Raw genomic sequence first — 24,552 nt, forward strand, 5'->3', positions numbered from 1 at the left:
CTGCTTACCTTTGGCTCTGACCTTCTGCCTCTAGTCAACTCTGTTTACTCTGCCACAGAGCATCATCAAAAACAACAGAGCAATAATCCTGCAATGAGTGCAGCCATACAGGGATTTCTCCGTTCTCCTTTCAGTTCTCTCAGGGCTTGCTTTTTAAATGTATGTTGAAGCTCTCCTGTGGGATGCATACATATTTAGGGTTTTGGGGTTTTCTTAAAGAATGGAACCCTTTATCATACCTAAAGTTTCTTTTTCTTCCTTGCTCTGGATTCTACCTGCATGTTTTTTATATTACGATAGCTATAACAACTACAGTTACTATACACACACACACACACACACACACACACACACACAATTATAGCATATTGTTACTATAGTTATTCCCATTCTCTTTTGTTAGTGTTGGCATGGTGTGTCTTTTCTAGCTCTATTGTCAATTTTTTTTTTCTATTTTCAAACTCTGATGTCTTTATTCTTAAATTGGGCTACCTGTAGATAGCCTAGAGATGTGGATTATTTCTTATCCATTCTGACAATATATTTTAATTGGTGTGCTTAGATCATTCAAATTCAATATGATATATGACTAAGATTAAATCTACCATCTTATTAGCCCTTTTCACTTGGGTTTATCATTTTGTTGTTTCTCTTTTTACAGCTTCTCTTGAGTTAGCTGAGCATTTGTTAATGCTTCAGTTATACCTCTTCTCTTGGCTATTGTTTATATGCTTTCACTCAATATGTTTTCATGGATACTCTAGGGTTTCAGTATATGACCTTAACTAGTTTGCCTTCAAATCATATGCCACTTCAGATGTAGCTTAAGGAACACAGAATATTCTATATATTCCTTTCTTTTGTTCTTGCTCTATTGATGTCATAATTTAACTTTACATCAACTGTAAATACATATAATACATTGCTTCTATTTTTAGCTTAAACTAGTTAACTTTAAGAACAATTAAAACAAAAAGAAATCAATCTCATTTTTTTTAATTGATTTATTTTCAGAAAAACAGTATTCATTATTTTTTCACCACACCCAATGCTCCATGCAATCCGTGCCCTCTATAATACCCACCACCTGGTACCCCAGCCTCCCACCCCCTCGCCACTTCAAACCCCTCAGATTGTTTTTCAGAGTCCACAGTCTCTCATGATTCACCTCCCTTTCCAATTTACCCCAACTCCCTTCTCCTAACACCCCTTGTCCTCCATGATATTTGTTATGCTCCACAAATAAGTGAAATCAATCTCATTTTATCTTTTTTTTTTCTATTTTCAAGGCTCTTCTCTTCTTTGTAATAATCCAGGTTTCCGTCTCATATCCTAATTTCTTCTGCCTGCAGAACCGCTTCCTTAGCTTTTTTTGTAGTGTCAGTCTGCTGGCAATGAATTTTCCCAGTTTTTGTTTGTCTGGTTAAGTCTTTACTACTGTTTGAAGTCATGGTTCTGACAAGTTGTCTGTTACAGTTCTTATTTTTTTCATCTGCATATGTGTTTTTCCTTTGGCTGTTTTCAAGATTTTCTCTTTTTCTTCATGTTCAGCGGATTGAATATATGAATGACTAGGGGTGTGTGTGTTTGGTACTTATCCTGCGTGGGTTTCTGAGCTTCTTGGCTTTGGCGTTTGATGTATGTCATTAACTCTGGAGTGCTGCAATCAGAACTGCTGAGTCTGATGTTGTTATGTTCACTCTCATCAGACCACAGGCTTCAGGGCTTCAAATTCCTCTACTGATATATCAGTATTTAGGGTATGGGCTAGGATGTAAAAGGGTTTATCTCAATATCTGCTCTACCATCAGTTTGTGGTCTTCTTTTTGCACCATGTCTCAGAGAACTCCACTCTCGGGTTTTTCCTCTATTCTTCTCCAGCAGTACTTCCTTATTACTTGTTACTGAACACTTGTTAACCTGGTAGTGGTGGGAGAAGAGTATTCTCTTTTTCTGATTAAGCCTCCGTCTTTCGAAAGGCACTATATCCCAGGGTCTCTGAGATGTGACCACGTCTTCCTTCTCCAGTTACAGCCTGGACCCCATACTATGCCTGCTTTCCTTTCAGTGCAGAAGTTTTTCTTTCTGTCTCTTCCCTCAGCTGCAGTAGATTTTCACCAATGCCTTAAACGCAATGACATATGTTGTCCTTTCTCCCACAAAGTTGGGCTTTTGCTCTGTTTGAGAGAGCAGGGTCTCGGTTGAGTGTTACGATCCTCCTTCACTGCTGCTCTTCCCTTCCCCCATGTCAGTACCTCAATGAACACGTTCATGGGACTCCCTCCAATCTTTCCTGTGAACACCCAGTGGAGCTCATGGAGAAAAAAAACCCTGAAGGAAATGCACAATTTCAGTTTCTGTAGCTCTACAGGAACTTCACAATCTCTCCTTGGTGTCTGGTTATATCTTCCCTAGGTCAACCAGTGCTAGCATAGTTCTGTCACTGCTGACACATGTCTTTTCTTACATTTTTGGGTCAGTTAGTTGTCCTGCAGCTTCAGTGTTCTACAGTGTCAAGAAGTGTCATGAATTGATCTGCCTGGTTTTTCTTCATAGTAAGGTTGAGAGTGATTCTCCTTTCAGCTCTCTAGATCCTCCAGTAAAAACATAAAGTACTTTTAATGCTTATTTATAAATTAGTTCTTTGAGGTATAAAATAGTACCCCTGTTTTATAATTAAGGAAATTGGTACAGAATAATCCTATATCCCAAAGGGTGACAAAGAGACAGATGACATTAAGTAGAATTTAAAGTGGTCTTGTGTTTTGGGATGACATAGCAGTGACCTACCTGGATTTATGACTGAAGGGCAATCACAACTTTATCCTTCTTGGTAGATACCAGTGGAGACAGTTGATAACCTAACTAATGAGATATCCCTAAATATCATCCCAAGGCCACACAAGTCTCTAAAAAGCAGGTGCACATTGAAGAAAAGGAGGTTGGTTGGGACCTGAATTGACTTGATTTATTTTTTGTCAAGTGTAGAACTCTAACAAGATACTGAATGAATAGATAAATTACAGGTCTTGCCAACTGATACTCTCAACCAAGATTCTTACCTGGTAAACTTTTCTTTGTATTTCTTGTATTGTATTTCACTTATGTTTCAGGCATCCAGGTATGTATATTACATACATTATCCTATTTAATACCCTGAAACTGAAAGAAATCTGTTAAGACAGATCCTATTGCCATCTTTATTCCAAGGATGAAGATACCATGGGTTAGCAAGGTTAAAAGAGTTACAAAATTTCACAGCTAGTAAAATGGCAAGGCTGTAACTCAACACAGGCCTTTATAAGCACAAAGTTCATACTCTTAACCAACAGAACTTGGTAACTATATGGGAACAGAGATGGGTATTATTTTCTTACTGAGATCTAAAGTATAAAAATGTGTTCCCTAAAATACTGTATTTCCTTCTATAATGTTCTAACTCCTCTGGTCTGCTTGGAAACAAAATCATCACTCCAAATATTATCCTTTTAGATAAAATTATTGAGTTACAAACAAATGCCTCGGGGATGTCTATAATACTCAATGTCATTGAAATCACTGCTAAGGATTTTTTAGATCATCTAGAAGTTTTCTAAACCAGTGGACTCAGCATCATCTGGGAAATGGACAGAAATGCAAAGTCTCTGGCTTAACTCCAGACCTACTGAGTTAACTCTGGAAGTGGAAATCATGAATCTGGTTTTAATAAGCCCTCTAGCTGATTCTGATGTATAAAGTTGAACTACTGTTTTAACTCAATGTTGTACTTACAACATTTGAGATTTGCTGTGTACCAGAATCTGTATGTAGCAAGGGTTGAATTCTGAAAGATTCAGATGAGCCAGAACGAGTTAAAAAATCTGAGCTATAACCTGTACATAAAGAGGAGAGGGCAAAATTTAAGCATGGAAAGGCATAATATGATTTGCATTTTGTTATTCATTCAATGTACTTATCCATTTACTCACCCACCAAATACTTACTGAGCACCTATAAAGTATGAGGCTCTGAACTATATACCTGGAATACCACTCTATCTATAGGGTAGGGTGAGCAAGTATAATAGCATGGAAGGGTAGTAAGAAGGCTATTGTAACAGGCCAGTGGAAGATGACAAGAGCCTGAAGAACATGGCAGTGGGAGAGTATACTAAGTGATATGACAGAATATTACATGAGTTTATTTAAAGCTTCCACCTATATCCATTTTAGTACAAGAAGGTGGATTAAGACTAAGATGACCCCAGATTACTAATTTAGGCAAATGGGTAGCGTACGATGATACCATTAGCTAGACTGGAAATATATAAAGAGAAAACACATGGGATGATGAGGTGACCAAATGCTACATGGTGTTGTAGTTCATCCACCCAACGGTAATGGAGTGATCTCTGATCTGGGGTCACATAGTGACTTGAGTCATTAGTACAGAATGTACTAAATCCACTGGAAAAAAAAAAAAAATATATATATATATATATATATATTTTAAGATTTTATTTATTTATTTGACAGAGAGAGATAGGCAGGCAGACAGAGAGGGAAGCAGGCTCCCCGCTAAGCAGAGAACCCAATGTGGGGTTCAATTCCAAGACCCTGAGATCATGACCCAAGCCGAAGGCAGTGTCTTAACCCACTGAGCCACCCAGGCACCCCCCCGACTAAAAATATTTTTAATGGCCAGAAAAAGTTACCTTTACACTGAACTGAAATGCCTTTTTTTTTTTTTTTAAATACTGTCTCTTTGTAGCTTCTGCTCACTGGTCTTATTTTATTTTTATTTATTTTATTTTATTTTATTTTGTTGATCAAAATATTCACAGACCGAATACTTTGGAGAGTCCGTGTAGCTGAATTCCAAAAAAAAAAAAAAAAAAAAAAAAAATGTTTAAACAAGTGTTTACATATCTAATCCTGCTGACTGCAACAATGATTTGTCTTCACCTCCGAGGGTCTGCAATTTGGCAATGATTCTTCACAGCCTAATCGTTCCTGCTTCAATTAAGTTCTTCTTGTCAGTCTTAATGATTAATAAGTGAATATTTATATGTACCAATAATGCTTGCTATTAAGGAATTCTAGAATCATCTCTTTTTTGAAAAGAAATCACCCCCTTCTATAGCCATTTTATAAACTTCTTTTTATCAGACTTGAAATTAACAAACACACACATAAACAAAACCCTTGTGCCTATCCTCATCGAAATGTAGGCTATTTCTTCATTCTCTGACTTCCTAACATACATTTCTCTCAGGTTTTTATTCACACCCAGAAGGCTGTGTCTTACTGACTCAAAAAGATCATTACCACAATTTTTTCTTACAAAACATCACAGTGCAAACCTCAAAGGTATCAATTATCCTTCTGTACTAGTCCTCCCCTGGCTAAAGTAAAATAACAGTTAAAGGTCTGGCCTTCACTTTCTCTGAGATCTATGGGTTGTTCTAAGTTTAAAGGTCAATTTTTGCTGTCTCATTGTTTTGGAGGCTACTGATAATACTCAATAAAATACACATCTGAAAATACTTTACTTCTATTGGTTTTTTTTTCTGTTTTTTTAAAACAAGGATTTCTGCTATTAATATTGACACACACTAACAGGAAAAAAATTGTGAAGAAAAATATCAAGATTTCCCATAACCCCACCATGAAGAGCAATAACTACTACATTTCCTTACATTTCTTTCCTAAATTTCTTCAATGCATATATTTTTACATTTAAGACCAGGTACCTTCCTTTTTGATTCCTGCTTTGTAACTTCATATGACACTGTATTTTTGCATGTCACTTAAAATTCTTTTCCAACGGGGTGCCTGGGTGTTATAATGGGTTAAGTGGCTGGCTCTTGGTTTCTGCTCAGCTGTGATCTCAGAACCCTGAGATGGAGCCCAGTGTTGGGCTCTATGCTCAGCCTGGAGTCTGCTTCAGATTCTCTCTCCCTCTCCCTCTGTCCCTCCCACTTGTGCATACTCTCTCTAATAAATAACTTTTTTTTTTCTTTCTAATAAATAACTGTTTTTAAAAAGTTATTTACCAATATTTTTTTAAGATTTTATTTATTTATTTGACAGATATCACAAGTAGGCAGAGAGACAGGCAGAGAGAGAGAAAGGGAAGCAGGCTCCCCACCGAGCAGAAAGCCCAATATGGGGCTTGATCCCAGGACCCTGAGATCATGACCTAGGCCAAAGGCAGAGACTTAACCCACTGAGCCACCCAGGTGCCCCCCCAACATTATTTTTAATATCCAAAAAATAATCCATCATCTGAATATGTCACATTATAGCTTAACAATTCCTAAATTTCTGGTCATTTGGTTAGTTTCCAATGTTTTGGCTATCATGAATAACCCTGTAGCAGAAATCTTGGTACATGAAACTTGTCTAATTTTGGATAGGAAAGTACAGATTCCCAGGTATGGAATTCCTCATCTAAAGGAAATAAACTTTTTAAAGCATCCAGTAATTTCTGTCACTTTATTTTCTAAACATTTTTACAAAGTTGGGATCATGCTACACATATATGTACCTATTTTGTGTTTTTCATTCATATTACACTGACATTTTCCTATTTTACTTACAAGTTCCCCAAATGTTGGACATTTCCTTTTTGATGACATTTTCAGGAAAACCCCTGTACATAAATTTGGTTACATCTTTATTACTTCTGTAAGATAAAAATAACAGGGACAGAATCGTTTAGAAAAGGGGTCTCAACTTATTATACATATTGTATTCTCATTGTTTTATTTTTAGTTTTATGATCACTGAAGAAATGACATTTCTTCATGAGTTCTTGGTGTATTCTTTCCCTTTCTGATTTGACTTTTACATCAATTAAAACTCATCTGGTTCCTTGTCAGAACACATAGAATATACATATTCTTTTTAATAACTATGTAGTTATACAAGCCTTTGTATGGATACAATTGATTTAACCATGTTGCTGTAGGTTGCATTTTGTTTCTATCAGATACTACTGCAATGAAATTGTTGTGTGTCTATCTTTTGTGTATCTTAACTTTCCTGCTAATTAATGTTCCTAGAAGTGGGAATGCTTATCAGAAGCAATCAGAAGCTTATGTACAATTTTGATACATAACTGGCAAGTTGTCCTCTAAAGTGCAATGAAATGCACTGTGACCAAGAGTATTTATTTCCTCACACACTAACACAGAACATTATAATTGCTATAAAAATTCCTTTGTAAATAATAATAAATCTAATAAAAATAAGTAGATGTTAAAAATTTCTTCTTCTCTAATGAAATCTTGCCATTTGTGACAACATGGATGGAACTAGAGGGTATTAGGTTGAGCGAAATAAGTCAATCAGAGAAAGACAACTATCATATGATCTCCCTGATATGAGGAAGTGGAGATGCAGTGTGAGGGACCAGGGGCAGGAAAAGAATAAATGAAACAGATGGGATCAGGAGGGAGACAAACCATAAGAGACTCTTAATCTCACAAAACAAACTGAGGACTGCTGTGGGAGGGGGGAGGGAGAGGGTGGTGGGTTATGGACATTGGGGAAGGTATGTGCTAATGGTGAGTGCTGTGAAGTGTGTAAACCTGGCAATTCACAGACCTGTACCCCTGGGGCTAATAATACATTATATGTTTATAAAAATTTCTTCTCTAATCACTGATATTTTTTACTCTTTTCCCATGTCCACTCTACTTTTACATTTATCTTATAATGGCCTGATTATGTTTTTTGCCTATTTTTTGTGGCTTCTTATTTTACATTGATTTTTAAGAGCTCTCAAAACACAAAGAGTCCCCAGTCTGTTTTGGGTTTTTGTTTTTTGTTTTGGGGGGTTTTTTTTTGGATAGAGTCTCGGAGAGAGAGCGGGGGCAGGAGGGGGACAGAAGGAAAAGGAGAGAGAGTCTCAAGCATACTCTGCATTGACTGTGGAGCCCAACACAGGGGTCGATCTCATGACCCTGAGATCATGATCTAAGCCAAAATCAAGAGTTGGAAGCTCAACTGATTGTCCCACCTAAGTGCCCCAGTCTACTGCTTTAAAAAAAAAAAAAAAAAATTGTTGGGGCACCTGGGTGGCTCAGTGAGTTAAGACTCTGCCTTCAGCTCAGGTCATGATTTTCAGGGTCCTGGGATCGAGCCTCGCATTGGGCTTTCTGCTCAGTGGGGAGCCTGCTTCCCTCTCCCCCTCTGCCTGCTTCTCTGCCTACTTGTGATTTCTCTATCAAATAAATAAATAATTTTTTTTTAAAAATAAAAAATAAAAAAAAATTGTTTATAATACCTTTCACTGGATAAAAGTTCTAAACTTTCATGCAGTCAAATCTGTCCATGTTTTTCCATTTAAAGTTTCTCATTTTGAATCATGCTGAGTAGAATCTAAGTATGATTCTTAGAAGAATTAGATTCTTAGAAGAATCTCCCCTTCTAAGATTATACAACTATTCTGTATATTTATATATTTGGAATATATATTTATGCATCTATAGAGATCTGATTTTATTTTCCTTCAAATGGTTAGCCAATTATCCCCACATAATTTATTGAATAACCCATTCCCCCTACTGTTTATTATGTCTATATCTGCATATGCATTTGAATCTTGTAATAAATAGGTTCTCACTTCTTATCCACTAATCTTGTCAACTAATCTTCAGAAAACAGGTACTAACATCTAATGGAAAAAAGTCTCTTCAACAAACGGTGTGGGAAAACTGAACAGCAACATGCAAAAGAAGGAAACGGGATCTCTTATTCACACCATACACAAAAATAAATTCCAAGTGGATGAAAGACCTAAAACATGAGACAGAAATCATCAAAATGGTTTCTGAGAACAAAGGCAGTAGCCTCTTTGACACTGGATGTAACAACTTCTTATTAGATATGTATCCTGAGGCAAAAGAAACCAAAGCAAAAATAAACCATTGGGACTTCATCTACTGGGTAAGTCTTGATGGTAAAAATATTCCATTTCAACATGTTTTGCCTAGATCCATGAATGAATGCTAAAACTAGTAAGCACAAATTTAAGCAAAAATAGGACTGTGGACTCTGAGAAATAAACTGAGGGTTTTGGAGGGGAGGGAGGTCGGGGGATGGGTAAGCCTGGTGGTGGGTATTAAGGAGGGCACATATTGCATGGAGCACTAAGTGTGGTGCATAAACCATAAATCTTGGAACACTGAAAAAACAATAAAATAAAATAAATAATAAAATAAATAAAATAAAGTAAATAGGATATCTACACAGTCTCTAAGTATCTCTTTCCAAAATATTTAGTAATTACAAGGGGGCAACAGTAAATTTACAGTAGACAATCTTGGCAGATAGCACCTAAACAAGTGATCAAAATTAACATTGCCAATAATACATGTTAATATCACATATGTCCAATATGATATATAGAAAAGGGCAAGTAAACTCTGAGGCATTCTTCCCAGGAATGCACAACCTCAATCTAATCAAGGGGAAAATGGCAGACCAGCCCAAATTGGGGGAAATTCTAGAAAATAACTGACCCGTACTCTAAAACAGTATCAAGGGTCACAAAGGATCAGTAAAGACTTAGGACCTCAGACGCCTGAGAGGAGAGGACAACTAAATGCAGTGTGGGATCTTGAAAAGCAAAAGGACAAGAGTGGGAAAAACTGCTGTAATCTGAATACATTCTGAAAGTTTAGTTAATAGTACTAAAGCAAGAGTAATTTCTTAGTTTTGGTAATGGTCCTATGTCTATGTAAGTTGTTAACATAAGAGGAAACTAGGTGAAGAATATATGGGAACTCAATTATTTTTGCAACTCATCTGTAAGTTTAAAATTACCTCAATATGGAAAAAAAAATTTAAGTCCTTGCCTATTTAATGCATGCATTCTTTCCAGTAAAATCTTACCATCTTTTGTCAAGCTTTTCCTCCCATGCAAAACAGAAATATAAGTCAAAATAAGCAAAATATGCAAAATAGAAATATAAGTCTTAGCATTTTGATTGTAATTGTTGAATATGTATGTTAATTTAGGAATATTCAGCACCTTTGCAATGTTTAGGCTTCCTATTCAAAACAATATATGTCTTCCTTATTCAGATATTTTATGTTCTTCAGTTAAATGGTCTTCTTCATGTTTCTTGCATACTTTTTAAACATTTATGTTTATGGGTATTATAATTTTAATTTGAATAATAGTGGGGAATATAGGAATTTCTGTGTTATTCCTAACTTTAATGAGAATTCTTATAGCATTAAGCCATTAAATAAAAAGTTTGTTTCTTACCGTGAGACATTATCCTGTATAGGAGGTTTCTATTTATTTTACTAAAAGTTTTGACAAGAATTAATACCAAATTTTATTTTAAAAATCAGCTTCTGTAGTAAAGTATGGGAATAGATTTTCTGACACTGAGCCAATCCTGCAACTCAGGGATAAAGTGCATGCATTTAATCAACTTAATCATAATGTACTGTTTTTTTCACAGTTTATTTAGGATTTGGGAAACATCATTTAGAGTAGTAATATATAGGTATTATAACTTACTCCTGAATGAGACTATCAGTTTTTGATGGGAGGATTAATATCTGGCAAATAGACTCTAAACAAAAGTTCTGTTAACTATTAAAGAGTTATCTACTTCTTCGTTTAGTTCCAGACTTGTATGTTTGCTAGTGGACACTGGTTCCAGAAATTTCTTTCTCACTTCTCAAAATATAATCTTCAAATTTTCCTTGATTTTTTCTTTCTCAAGACTCAAACTCTCTTCGCCAATGAGATAATTCTCTTACTGATGTTACATGGCCATGTGGTATTTTGAAAATGCTTGACTTAACTGACAACATTCCAAAATAAAATTTTACATATAAATACAGATCTCTGGCTTCTCTTGAAAAAGTGTAGATGTGGAATGGGAAATCACTAGATTCCCACTATTCAGAAAACCATGATCTAGTTGAAATATCTAAGTGTCATGCACAGGGACCCTTTAGTGGTGTCAACAGTAAAGGTTTTCAGAAGAGGGAGACTGGGGCGCCTGGGTGGCTCAGTGAGTTAAGGTTCTGCCTTCAGTTCATGTCATAGTCCCAGGGTCCTGGGACGGAGTATGATATTGGACTGCCTACTCAAGAGGGAGCCTGCCTCTCCCTCTCCCCTTGCTTCTGCTCTCTTTCTCTCTTGCTATCTCTCACCTCTCGCTCTCTCAAATAAATAAATAAAATGTTAAAAGGAAAAAGAGAGAGAGATTGCCCTGGAAAGGAGAAGTGAAACAAGATTTCACAGAAGAGGCCAAAGTAGGTAATGGAAAGTGGGCATGAATATAACCTTGTGAATAAATAACTTCTCTGTCATATGGCTGAAGAAAGTAACATACTAGCCATGCTACAAAATAAGACATTTGATGATTTATAAAATTTGTTACAGAATAACCTTTAATGTTTTGGGTAATAGTAGAATGCTAAATTAATCTTGACTTTAGTTTTAAATATTTTTAAACCACAGGACAACCAACAGTTTCTCTCTTGTTCTTATACCACTGTATCCACAACGGCATAAAAGATTAAAACTGGAAAGGGTTAATCTTATTCCACTGATACCACTTCTTCCCCATTTCACAGATGAGGAAACTAAGGGTCAGACTGGTGGAGTGACTCACTTAAGTTCACACAGTTTTTATGTGATAGAACAAGACTAGTGATTTTATTGTCAACTGGTCATTATCCATTCCAATGACACCACCACTGCTCTACAATGAAGGGTAGAGTAAGTAGATTTCTAAGGTCTCTTCCATTTTAATATGCGGAAGGAGAAAGTTAACTGAAGCTGTTAGCTCAAGGCTTTATTAAAATCTTCAACATGAGAACAATTTAGGAAGACTGTTCTCCAGAAAACAAGGTGCTTAAGGGGGTTATAGAGAGATCAGGGAGAGTTATGAATGTTCATTTTTGTTCCAAAAATTTTTCACTGTTGAAACTGAGATTGTTTTAGTACTGTGACAAAATGCAGGGATCGCAAGACTAGGGTTGCAATTTAGCAGTCTTCGCGGGTCAGTTTGGGTTTAGCAAGGAAAATTGCTAAAACAGGGGGCACCTGGGTGGCTCAGTGGGTTAAAGCCTCTGCCTTCGGCTCAGGTCATGATCCCAGGGTCCTGGGATCGAGCCCCACATCCGGCTCTCTGCCCAGCAGGGAGCCTGCTCCCAGCCTCTCTCTCTGCCTGCCTCTCTGCCTACTTGTGATCTCTCTCTCTCTCTCTGTCAAATAAATAAATAAAATCTTAAAAAAAAAAAAAAAAAGAAAATTGCTAAAACAGGTGGAGCAAAGATCTGGCTAGGGTCAGTGGGAAATGTTCAGCCCTTCAGCACTTTTTATAATTCCAGGACTGTATTATATTATATAGTCATTTATTTTATCTCTCCCCTACTAAAATGCAAGTAGTACGAGGGCAGGGTGTATCAGTTTCCTAGGACTGCTGTAACAAATCACCACTAATTTGGTTGTTAAAACTGAATCTTTAGAGCTCCTGGGTATCTCAGTGAGTTAGAGCCTCTGCCTTTGGCTCCTGTCATGGTCCCGGGGTCCTGGGATCGAGCCCCAAGTCTGGCTCTCTGCTCAACAGATCTCAGGTCATGGTCTCAGGGTCTGGGATCCAGCCAGTATCAGGCTCTCTGCTCAGGAGGGAGCCTGCTTCCCCTTCTCTCTCTGCCTGCCTCTCTGCCTACTTGTCATCTCTATCTGTCAAATGAATAAATAAAATCTTTAAATTAAAAAAGAAAAAAAGAATGCTTAAAACAAACAAACAAAGAAACAAACAAAACCTGAATCTTTTCCTCTCATATGTCTGGAGACCAGAAGTCTGAAATCAAGGTGTCAGCAGGTTGCTTCTCTGTGAAGGTTCTGAGGGAAAAATCTGTTCGATAGTGGTTGCCAGCAATCTTCCTTGTTCCTTGACTTATAGACACATCAACTCAATCTCAGCCTCCACCTTCACTATGCCCTCTTTCCTCTGTGTCTCTTTCTTCTATGGACACTCCCGTTAGATTTAGGGCTGACCCTTACCTTGTATGGTCACATCTCAATTCTTACCTTAATTATATCTGCAAAGACCCTATATCTAAATAAGTTCACCTTCTGAGGTTCTGGGTGAACATGAATTTTGGGGGGTACTCTATTCAACCCAAGACATGGGTTTGGGGGGGATTTTTTTTTTAACCATGGTGGTCCCTGTATCTAGGAGATGGCACTGCAAGTACTTGCTAAATGCTGAACAAAACTTAACTGGGGCTGAATATTGGCTGCTCCCTATATACAGCATCCTATCTATGGACCTCCTTAAATGGCCTGCACTACTTGTTTATGTCCTCTGCTAAGCTTTATAGGCTTATGGGTTCAGGACCCCTGTTCATCATGTTTAAAGTACTGCTCACTTTTTTCCCCAATGAAATAGGGATAAAGGATGAAAAGCAGTAGAGAGAGGGAAAGTACATTCAAGAAACCAAAAGGGGCAATGTAAACCACAGCCAGCCAGCCTAGATCTGGATCCTGGCTCTGTCAATAATTCACTGTGGGCCCCACCTACCTCAGTTTTACCATCTGTACATGAAGATAATAACAGTGCCTGGTACTTTGTTGTGAGGATTAAAGAAGTTGATACACATAAAGTACATAGTCTAAAAATACAGAGCAAAGTGCTACAAAAATGTCAGCTATTAGCCAAATACCTTGGTGCCCAAAGTCAAAGTTCTTAACACCCCCAACCTCCAGGAATACAAGATTTGTTTATTGGACTTTGAGATAATTTCACATGCTTCACCCAACATTTACACTTTAAATGAGTACTACACCAGCCTGCTTTCTTGTAATCACCTCCAAATGAAAAACAAATTTTCTTTTTAAGCTAACTACTTAATCATATTGTGATCAGATTTTAATTACTCTAGGGAAAAGTTTTAATATAAAGAAACCAAAGAGAAAATTGCTTGGATAATGTATTTGTATCTCTAGTTTGAAATTTTCTTCTATTAGATATTCCAGCATCTAACTTTTTCTTTTATCTCTCACTCCCAATTTGCCCATTATTAGCCTCAGAAGCAATTTAGTGGAAGCTGAAAGTAATAAGAGAATAATAATATTTGAGTACCAGGCATTCTGTTAAACAGTTTAACATTTTGCATTTGATGCTATAAAGTATGTTTTATTAATCTCATTTTACAAATGAATAAATTAAGATTTAAAGATGCTCTGAGAATGTGCCCAAAGTTGTCCAAGTATTATATGATAAAGCTGTTCTTTGATATAGTCTGCCTTACTCTAAAATCTCTTCTATTCATTATACAGTTTAATACGATGCCCAGCAGTTATGATATAGTTTATAGGTGCAATTACACAAACACACACACACACACGCTCATATTTGGTCTATTTGAATATAACTTCCGGGTTTTTTTGGAGGGTGGGGCTATTTATTTATTTGAGAGAGAGAGAAAGTAGGAACAGTGGGAGGAGCAGAGGAACAGGGACAAGCAGACTTGGTGCTAAGCATGGAGCCCAACATGGGGCTCGATTCCATGACCCTAAGATCATGATCTAAGTCAAAATCAAGAGTCAGACACCTAACCGACTGAGCCACCCAGGTATTCTGCAACTTGTTTTTAAGCTGATTTCAACCAGCTGCCTTATATTTAAATAAAGAAAATAAAACACAGGAAAGGTTAGAATGCTAGCTCTGACAGTATTTATTTTGCAAAGAAGATAATGCTCCTTTGGGATTAGCACTGTTTTCTCAAGGCAAAATTAAGCTATGCCCCATGTTCCAAAAGCCTTATCACATAAGCAGATTAATTTTAATAGGACACATGGCACATATTGTTATTACTACACAAGTATGTTTGAATCACCACTTTAAAAGGGAACAATCTAATTTTCTTCTCTCTACCCTTCTTTTTAATTTTCTCCATGCTGGAAGTAAATGAGCTAATACTGAATATATGAATGAATCAAAAAGAGTAGAAACCTACAACCATGTCTTTTCAACCTTCCAATTAGAAGAACCAAACTCTGGGACCAAAAATAGGCTAATAATATAACCAATATAAAAGAGCTAAAGACTCACAAGTGTAGGGATTGCAAATTATGTCCTATAGAAAAGTTGCTTATTATTTATTCCTGAAGCCTGCCAAAGAGGGCAGAGTAAGGATATAGTTGAGTTTTACTGAGATGCAGAGTCCTATTATTTACATATGCACATTTGCATTTGCACATCTATGGTTAATGAAAATGCCTCTGGAATAAAATAGGCTGACTTAAGAAGTTGCCAATGTCCTGCTAGAAAGTGTTCAAATAGGGGCTATGCCAGCTGGTTGTAAATGCCCTGGTGGGGAAGCAAACAGACTATGAAGGTTATCCAAGACTGAAAAGGTCTCTGAGGTTTCTTCTAAAAGATTCTATAATTCATACATCCTTGGGCAAACAACTATCTATGCCAGTTTTATTTTGGCACTTCATTTTCAACATCAGCCAACTGACCCCAGTAATTGATCTCCTCCACTACTAAACCTCCAGATCAGGGACCTACAAGCTACAGCCCACGGGACAAATCTGGCCAGCCACCTGTTTTGGTACAATCTACTCCTAATAGTTTTTACATTTTCAAATAGTCAGAAAGAAATAAAAACAAAAGGACTATTTTGTAACATGTAAAAATTATATGACATTCAGCATCCAGGGTCGATAAATAAAGCTGCACTGGAATATAGCCACACTCATTTGCCTATGTACTAGACTGTCCATGGCATGCTATAATGGAACTGAAGAGTTTACCACACAGCTTGCAAAGCTGAAAATATTTATTATCTGGCCCTTTACTAAAACATGTTTGCTGAGCATGGCTTTAGAAAGTAAAATTCTGAGAGCAGGGGCTATCGTCTTTGTTGTTTATTGCTGTAGCCCCAATATTTGGCACAGAGTTATGGCTACTGAGTGAATAAATAAATGTAGGATGGCCATGTTTAGAATTGTTGAAAAGTCATTAGATTTGCCTATACTTAATTTCTTTTTCTACTGTCCAAAAGAGATTTCTTTTTTTTAATTATTTTATTTCAATGTTTCAAAATTCATTGTTTATGAACCACACCCAGTGTTCCAGGCAATACATGCCCTCCACAATACCCACCATCAGGCTCACCCCACCCCCACCCTCCAAAACCCTCAGTTTGTCTCTCAGAGTCCACAGTCTCTCATGGTTTGTCTCCCCAAAAGAGATTTCTATCCCTCCTTCCAGATAAAGCGGAAGTATATCCTATACAAATAAGAGACTCAACCAACTCTAATACTGAGGCATCATGTACCAGAATGGCATAATGCCTACCCTCTATTCTAATTGGTCTGGGTCATACCTCCCCAGTCATTAACAGTTTTGGAAATCACCCTTGGACATATTGCAGGTTACTGACCTTAAAAACTTACGACTTAATCAGACTTCACTGAATTCCCAAAATACCTTTGTCTTTTGCCTTAATCATTTGGCAAATTTAGCTCTCTGGAGGAATAATTGTGGGGAATCATTCTCTTCTTTCAACACAGACAGAAAGCCAGCTCAGCAGTTCAATGATGTTTACTCTAGGTTAGATGAATGTCGTTACCTTGCTCCTCCCTCCACACAAAGAGAACATTAATACACTGTCACTTTTTTTTTTTAATCTCCCAAATATTTCATCGAGCAACAGTTTTGGAAACCTGGCTGAGAATACTGAAGTTTGTTAAAGATGCTTCCACTGGTGCTCACCCCTCCCACATTAAAAAAAACAGAAAACAAAAAAACTATTAGCCAGAGTACTAATTATCCAGCTGGCACTTCTTGCAGCAGAGGGTTTCCAAGTTGCCTCCCCAATTTGAAGGTGTCAGGAGAAAGCCTGAAGACTTGCATTTCCTCCTACAGCTTCGTGCTCTAATTAAAGCAATAAATACGGTTCCCTCCAAGGGAGAAGGAGGCAGGGAAGAAAGATCTCTTCCGATCCATTAGTACCACAGTGTAGTTGTGGGATTTAAATTCCAATTCACATAGGACAGTGGAAGAACCTAAACACACAGAAGGAAGAAAAAGAGGCAGCTGGTGGGGAGAGGAGAGGAGGAGAACAACCTCAGTCACAGGGACAGAGTAAATGGAATGCCCCCTGAGGGACAGGGACAGATGTCTCCTGTGTTTCCTCATTTCTCAATAGCTGGAACCAGCCTGATAGGTTTTAGAATTACAGAAATCTCAGCAATCATTTGGGTCACAGATGGGGTACGAGCCACACAATTTTATTTATGCATTTGTTTCAGAATTGGTTTATTTTAGTTTTATAGAAGGAAAATGGGTTAACTTCTTGGAAAGTTATCATATGATCACTATAAATCACGTTCACCATGGAGAACAGTACAAAGAAGAAAGTTCCTATATCGCTTTAAATATTCCAACCAAAAAACAACCATCATTATTAGGGGAACACCATTTCAGATATTTTTTTTTTTAAGATTTTATTTATTTATTTGAGAGAGAGAGAATGTGAGAGGGGAGAGGTCAGAGGGACCCAACTCAGGTCATGATCCCAGAGTCCTAGGAGTGAGCCCCCACATGGGGCTCCCTGCTCAGTGGAGAGTCTGCTTCTCCCTCTGCCTGCTGCTCTGCCTACTTGTGCTACCTGTCAAATGAGTAAAGTGTTTAAAATGTTTTTTAAAAATAATCATATTATCTTTATCATTATTTCTATTACATTCTGTCATATAAGCAATTATAAATATAATTTGCGTAATTGCTCACAGTACTCTTAGATTGAAAAAGACTCAGTATATACCACTAATATTTTTATTGTGACTCCTTAATTTCAGATTTTTTTTTTTTTTTGCTTCATCTTTTTTATTAACTGAATTTGTTTGTTTGTGATAAGAAGGGCTGTTGGGTGCTAAAACACTTTATGTTTAAGTATATCTAATGGTCTTTATATGTGAAACACATCCCGGCTTGATTTGTTATTCTTGGTCACACCATCAGAACTCTGAGGAAAGCTTTTACAATTGAATACTTTCATGAAAAAGAATAATGTCAACCTTATTTCACCTTCTTAGCTTCTGTAGGCATTTGAATATATGACAGCTGACTCATGTCCAGCTCCTTTCAGACACAAAACATTACTAAAGACAATTTTCAATAGATTCCCATCAGCAGTATATAAAAATACTTATCTTTGCCATTCTGATAAAGTCAGTCATATAAAACTATTGGTTTAACTTGCTTGTCTTTGATTCCTAGGATGCACTGAACATATTTTATTAGATTAACTGATAATTGACTGTATTGGCTTTTATAAAATCTGGCCCCTCACACATAGATCATATATGTATATTAAAATAATATTATAACTGGATTGATTTAATGAAGCCATTACATGAAGGTTAGGGAGCTGTGTTAATATTAAGATCATTCTGACCCTTGCAGGAAGATTTTAGGGTTTGCTAATAACAAAATACAGAGAATAATGGTATTTCGAAGTTGGTGGGATGGCAGAATATTCTAACTCAGTAGTTTTAAAACAGCAGCTTTTTTTAAGCAAAACATTTTTATATTAAAACCTAATAAATAAAACTAGGGCACCTGGGTGGCTTAGTCATTACACATCTGCCTTCGGCTCAGGTCACGATTCCAGGGCCCTGGGATCAAGCCCTACATCGGGCTCCCTGCTCAGTGGGAAGCCTGCTTCTCCCTCTCCCACTTCCCCTGCTTGTGTTTCTTCTCTCACTCTCTCTCTCTCTTTCTCTGTCAAGTAAACAAATAAAATCTAAAAAGAAAAAAAAACTAACAAAACAAACAAAATGGGTCTGCTCTAAGGGCAATGGGAAGGTAGAATCCAGCTTTTTTTTCCTCCTTCTGACTTCCAGGTGACTTGGAAAACCACAAGACCCTATGGCTCATGATTTGAAAGCAGATGGCATGATAGTTTTGTACTCCGAACTGGTCCTCTGCTTTCTTGGAACACAGAACAAGGACAGATAAATCATTCAGAACATGTTTGCTCACCACAGTGGAATGAAGCAAAAAATTAAAAACAAACAGATGACTAGAAAATTCTCCCTCTTTGTAAAACAAGCAATACATGTGTAAATAAACTGAATGTCAAAGAAGAAACAACAAAGAATATTAGAAAACATTTTGAACTGAATAATGATGAAAGTGCAGCTATCAAGCTGTGTGAAATGCAGATAAAACCCAAAGGCAGAAATATATGGCCTGAAAGTGCATATATTAGAAAATATAATAGGCTGAAAATTAGTTACCCAAGTACCCAGAAACTGAAGGAAAAAAATGAAACCCAGGAAAATGAAGGAAAGGAAAACATAAAAACACAATGTGAAGAAATTAATGGAAAATATATTAACTCAAAAAATAGAAAAGCAAGAAGCAGTTCTTAGAGAAGACAATCAAATTAGTAAAATTCTAGGAAAAGTGACCAAAAAAAGAAAAGAACCCCCAATACCAGAAAAACCCCCAATATTAAACATTAAAAGAGAAGATATCACTAGAGATGTTGCAGATATTAATAGAAAGTGAAAGGAGACTTCATGTGAGTAAAGTTGAGAATTTCAGTCAAATTGACACATTCCTAGAAATCCCCTATCAGCAGAGGACATGAACAGACATTTCTGCAAAGAAGACATCCAGATGGCCAATAGACACATGAAAAAGTGCTCCATATCACTCGGCATCAGGGAAATACAAATCAAAACCACAATGAGATATCACCTCACACCAGTCAGAATGGCTAAAATCAACAAGTCAGGAAATGACAGATGCTGGCAAGGATGCGGAGAAAGGGGAACCCTCCTACACTGTTGGTGGGAATGCAAGCTGGTGCAAGCACTCTGTAAAACAGCATGGAGGTTCCTCAAAATGTTGAAAATAGAAATGCCCTATGACCCAGCAATTGCACTACTGGGTATTTACTCTAAAGATACAAACGTAGTGATCCGAAGGGGCACGTGCACCCGAATGTTTATAGCAGCAAGGTCCACAATAGCCAAACTATGGAAAGAACCTAGATGTCCATCCACAGATGAATGGATAAAGAAGATGTGGTATATATACACAATGGAATACTATGCAGCCATCAAAAGAAATGAAATCTTGCCATTTGCAACAACATGGATGGAACTAGAGCGTATCATGCTTAGCGAAATAAGTCAAGCGGAGAAAGACAACTATCATATGATCTCCCTGATATGAGGAAGTGGTGATGCAACATGGGGGCTTAAGTAGGTAGGAGAAGAATCAATGAAACAAGATGGGATTGGGAGGGAGACAAACCATAAGTGACTCTTAATCTCACAAAACAAACTGAGGGTTGCTGGGGGGAGGGGGGTTGGGAGAAGGGGGGTGGGGTTATGGACATTGGCGGGGGGGGGGCGGGTTATGGACATTGGTGAGTGCTGTGGGGTGTGTGGACCTGGCGATTCACAGACCTGTACCCCTGGGGATAAAAATATATGTTTATAAAAGATAAAAAATTAAAAAAAAAATCCCCTATCAAAACTGAAACAAGAAATAAAAGATATAAATAGCCCATATATATTAAATAAACTGAATCTAAAATTTAAATCCATTCCTCTGTGTGATCTCAAGACCTAGGAGTCTACCAGTGAATTCTTCCTAACTTTTAAGGAAAAAGTAACATCTGTTTCTCACACTCTTTTCCAGAGATTAAGGGGGCAATGTCTGGGAGTGGGAATGGGTGAGAATATTTTCACCTCAATTTAGGAGGCCAGTCTAACTTGACAAAGGTATTATAAAAAAGAGACTTTAAAGGACAACATTTCTAATGAACACGATGCAAAAATCTTTATCTAAATATTAGCAATTTGAATTCAGTGATATTCAAAGGATAATATATTATAACCAACTGGAAGTTTACTCCAAGAATGCAAGTGTCCCAGTTAATATTTTGCAGTGATAATGTTGTTTGACAAAGCACCCTAAAACTCGATGGCTCAAACAATAACCATTTGCTTAACCTACAAGTCTGCAAGTGAGTCTTTATAGCCCTAGTCATGGCTGGCTTCTTCAAATGTCTATAAAAACTGATGGTGGAAATGTAGATTGGTAAGAACACTCACAAAACTCTGGAATTACCTACTAATGCCGAACACAAGCATATTCTATGAACTAACAATTCCACACTTAAATATATACCCGAAAGAAATGCATATATATGTTCTCAAAAAAATATATAAGATTGTTCATAGCCATACTATCTGTAATAACTACAAAATTTGATGGGTACAAAATACCCATCAAAACTAGGATGAATATATAAATTATAGCATATTCATACAAGAGAATTCTATTTAATAATAAAACAGTCACTATAAGTAACTATACCTATGGTTGAACAAAGCGGGCCAGACTTCCTTCCTCCACCCCACAAAGAAGAAAAGAAAAAAGTTATCATTTCATTTATAGTAAGTTCAAAAACATGAAAAATTACTCCCTGAATTTAGAAGTGAAGTTAGTGGTTACCCTTTAGAATGCTGTGACTAGAAGGAGGATTGTGACATATTAAAAATATTGTTTCTTTACCTGGGGACTTATTACATGGATGCGTTCAGTATGTGCAAATTTGAGTTGTATACTTACTGTAGTTTTCTGCATATGTGTTATGCTTAATTTTTAAAAGGTAATTTTACATGGCTCAGAATATACAGAAAAAGGAGAATAATAGAAATACATTATGCAGAACATATAGAAAAGTCATACAGAGAAAAAAAGGTGCCATTATAGATTAAGATGGCAAAGCAACAAACAAAGGAAGACATTTTATATATATCAGATATACACTGTTGTTAAAGGACTTATGTCTAAAATACTTCCCACAAGTCAAAAGGATAATACAGACAAGTCCTTTCTCCAATGTGCAAAGACTTGAACAGGCCCTGTACAAATAAGGAAACTCAAACTCCAATGAACACAAAAAAAAAGATGTTCAACTTTATCAGTCATCAGGAAAATACATATTAAAACCACCATGAAAGTCTACCACACACACATACACCAGAATGGCTAAATGAAAACAACTGTCAATACCAAACGGCAGCAAGGTGGTAGAGCAACAGGAACTTTTATGCGTTGCTGGTAGAAGTGTAAATTGGTACAAAAAATCTGAAATACTATGCAGCACTACCCAGTAAAGTATGGTTTGTATGATCTATACATTCACTATGACCAGTAATTCTACTTGTAGACATATGTGAAACAGAAATATTCTGTTTTCAAATGTTCTCCAAAAGTATGCACCAGAATGTTCATAGGGAAATTATTTGGGTTAACCAAAAGTGAAAAAGTGTTCATTAATAATAGAAAGGATAAATAATCTGTGGAATATTCAAATAATAAAACAGTACATGGCTATGAGAAGGAACTAAGTACTGCAAGCAAAATTATAGCTATATTTCATTGGCCAGCATGATACTGAGCAAAAAAAGTTAAAGGAAAAAACATATTCTGCATTATTCCATTTATATGATTTCATATGAATTTCAGAAAATAGAAACCATTAATTAGCAGTGTTAGAAGTGTGAACAGTAGTTACCTTTCAGTAACAGTCACGACAGAGAGAGAGCAGGATGAGGCCACCATCCTATGCACAATTTCTACACAGACTGTGTTTCAACAAGTTTTCTTGAAAAGTAAATACTTGCATGGGGGGGGAAGCCCCAAACCAACCCATAAACAAAGTTAAAAGACAAGTCCTGAACTGAGAGATAATAGTAATAATTGACCACAGTTTTATACTCAAAACACATGACACATTCTTACAATCCAAAAAGAAAAAGACAACTGCTCCTCTAAACACATGCCAAATATGTCAACAGTGAATTCACAGCAGGTAATAGAAGGGGCCAAAAACATACTAAAAAATATTCAATCTTCTGGTTATCAGGGAAATACAAATCAATACAATATTAGATAAACTTTTATATTCATCAGATTGGCAACAATCTGATAGAGCCAAGTGAATGCTGAATGAAGACAGGGGTCAATGAGGAAATTCATAAACTGCCATACATGTTCCGTAACAGCTGGCTGAAGAATAAATTGATACAACTGCTTTAAAGAGCAATTTAGCCATATCTAGCAAATCGGAAGATGTCCGGACCTGTTTACTCATCCAGCAATTCTATTCTTAGATGAATACTTCAGAGAAATACTCACACATGGGTAAAAGAAAACATAAAAAGATGTTAAATACACCAGAAATGAGTAATTGGAAACAACCAAAATGTTCATCAGTATGAGAACAGGTTAATTGTGGTATAGTAAAATCCCTCAGTAACACAATAAATGGGGTCCAAACACAGACCCAGGTAAAATGAGAGCTAAGCTATAAGGTCTTGCAGTTCCTAAGATCCACTGTCTAGCTTGGCAATGCATGGCGGAGTTGTCTAACCCAATTTAAATATCAAAGAGAGTGATTCCAGGTCCTATGTTTGGAGAGGAATTACAGGAAAGTGCTCAGAACACTGAGATTTTCCCAGTTAGTTATCACCTTTTATAATGGCCATATTCAAGGAAATAAGGCTAGATGGGCACTGGGGACAAGAGGACACTTTCTCCAAAGATAAATGCCATTATATCTAAATTTCACACTCCAAGGTTTCAGTGTATATTAATTCAACAGCATCCTACACAACAATGAAAATGTATGAACTGGAGCTAGAGAAGTCAACACCAAAATGTCGAAAAACATGAAGCTGAGTGCAAATATAAATTGCAAAATAATAGGTAGGGTTTGATACAGTTCAACTCAAATTCCCAAATGGACAGACAATGTATTTTGTTCACTGGTACATAAGTTAACAAACCATAAAACAATAATGGAAAGACTGACACCAGCTTCTGATTGTGGTTACTTTTTGAAAGCAGGGAAATGAGATCAGAGTAGTGTCTAAAGGAATTTTCTTTTCTTTTTTTTAAGATTTTATTTATTTATTTGACAGAGAGAGACACAGAGAGAGAAGGAACACAAACAGAGGGAGTGGGAGAGGGAGAAGCAGGCTTCCCGCTGAGCAGGGAGATCATGCAGGGCTGGAGCCCCATGCGGGGCTTGATTCCAGGACTCTGGAATCATGACCTGAGCTGAAGGCAGACACTTAACAACTGAGCCACCCAGGCACCCCTAAAGGAATTCTCAATTGTAGTTTATTACATGTTACTTCTTTTAAAAAATCAGGAGCTGATATGACAGAATGTTGAAGTTTTTCGATGTAGGGGTGCCTGGGTGGCTGAGTCAGTTGGAAATCTATCTGCCTTTGGCTCAGGTCATGATCCCAGGGTTCTAGGATCCAGCCCTGCATCAGGCTCCCTGCTCAATAGGGAACTTGCTTCTCCCTCTCCCTCTGCCTGCTGTCCCCCTGCTTGTGCTCGCTCTCACTCTGAGAACTAAATAAAATATTTAAAAAAAATAAAGTCTGTTGATGCAGATGGCAAATATATGTGGGTTCATTAAACCATTTTGTGTGCTTAAGATATTTTGTAATTAAAAACGTAAGTAGATA

At 36.9% G+C, this 24,552-nt stretch overlaps 1 long non-coding RNA gene across 2 annotated transcripts in view; it reads right to left on the reverse strand.

Moving 5' to 3' along the window:
• Window positions 1-1,206: 1,206 nt before the first annotated feature.
• The window catches only part of LOC309851879, a 78,789-nt gene continuing 55,443 nt past the window's right edge, over window positions 1,207-24,552 (reverse strand). Inside the window, exons 2-5 of one of the 2 annotated variants that reach the window (XR_014304973.1) lie at window positions 6,581-6,666; window positions 3,772-3,872; window positions 3,063-3,162; window positions 1,207-2,331 (exon numbers count right to left, since the gene is read on the reverse strand). This is a non-coding gene — a long non-coding RNA (uncharacterized lncRNA). Of the gene's footprint in view, window positions 2,595-3,062; window positions 3,163-3,771; window positions 3,873-6,580; window positions 6,667-24,552 lie in introns of both variants that reach the window. The other variant, XR_014304974.1, reaches the window with a different exon arrangement.

Source organism: Mustela nivalis (assembly GCF_964662115.1).
Source record: "Mustela nivalis genome assembly, chromosome: 17".
NCBI lineage: Eukaryota > Metazoa > Chordata > Mammalia > Carnivora > Mustelidae > Mustela > Mustela nivalis.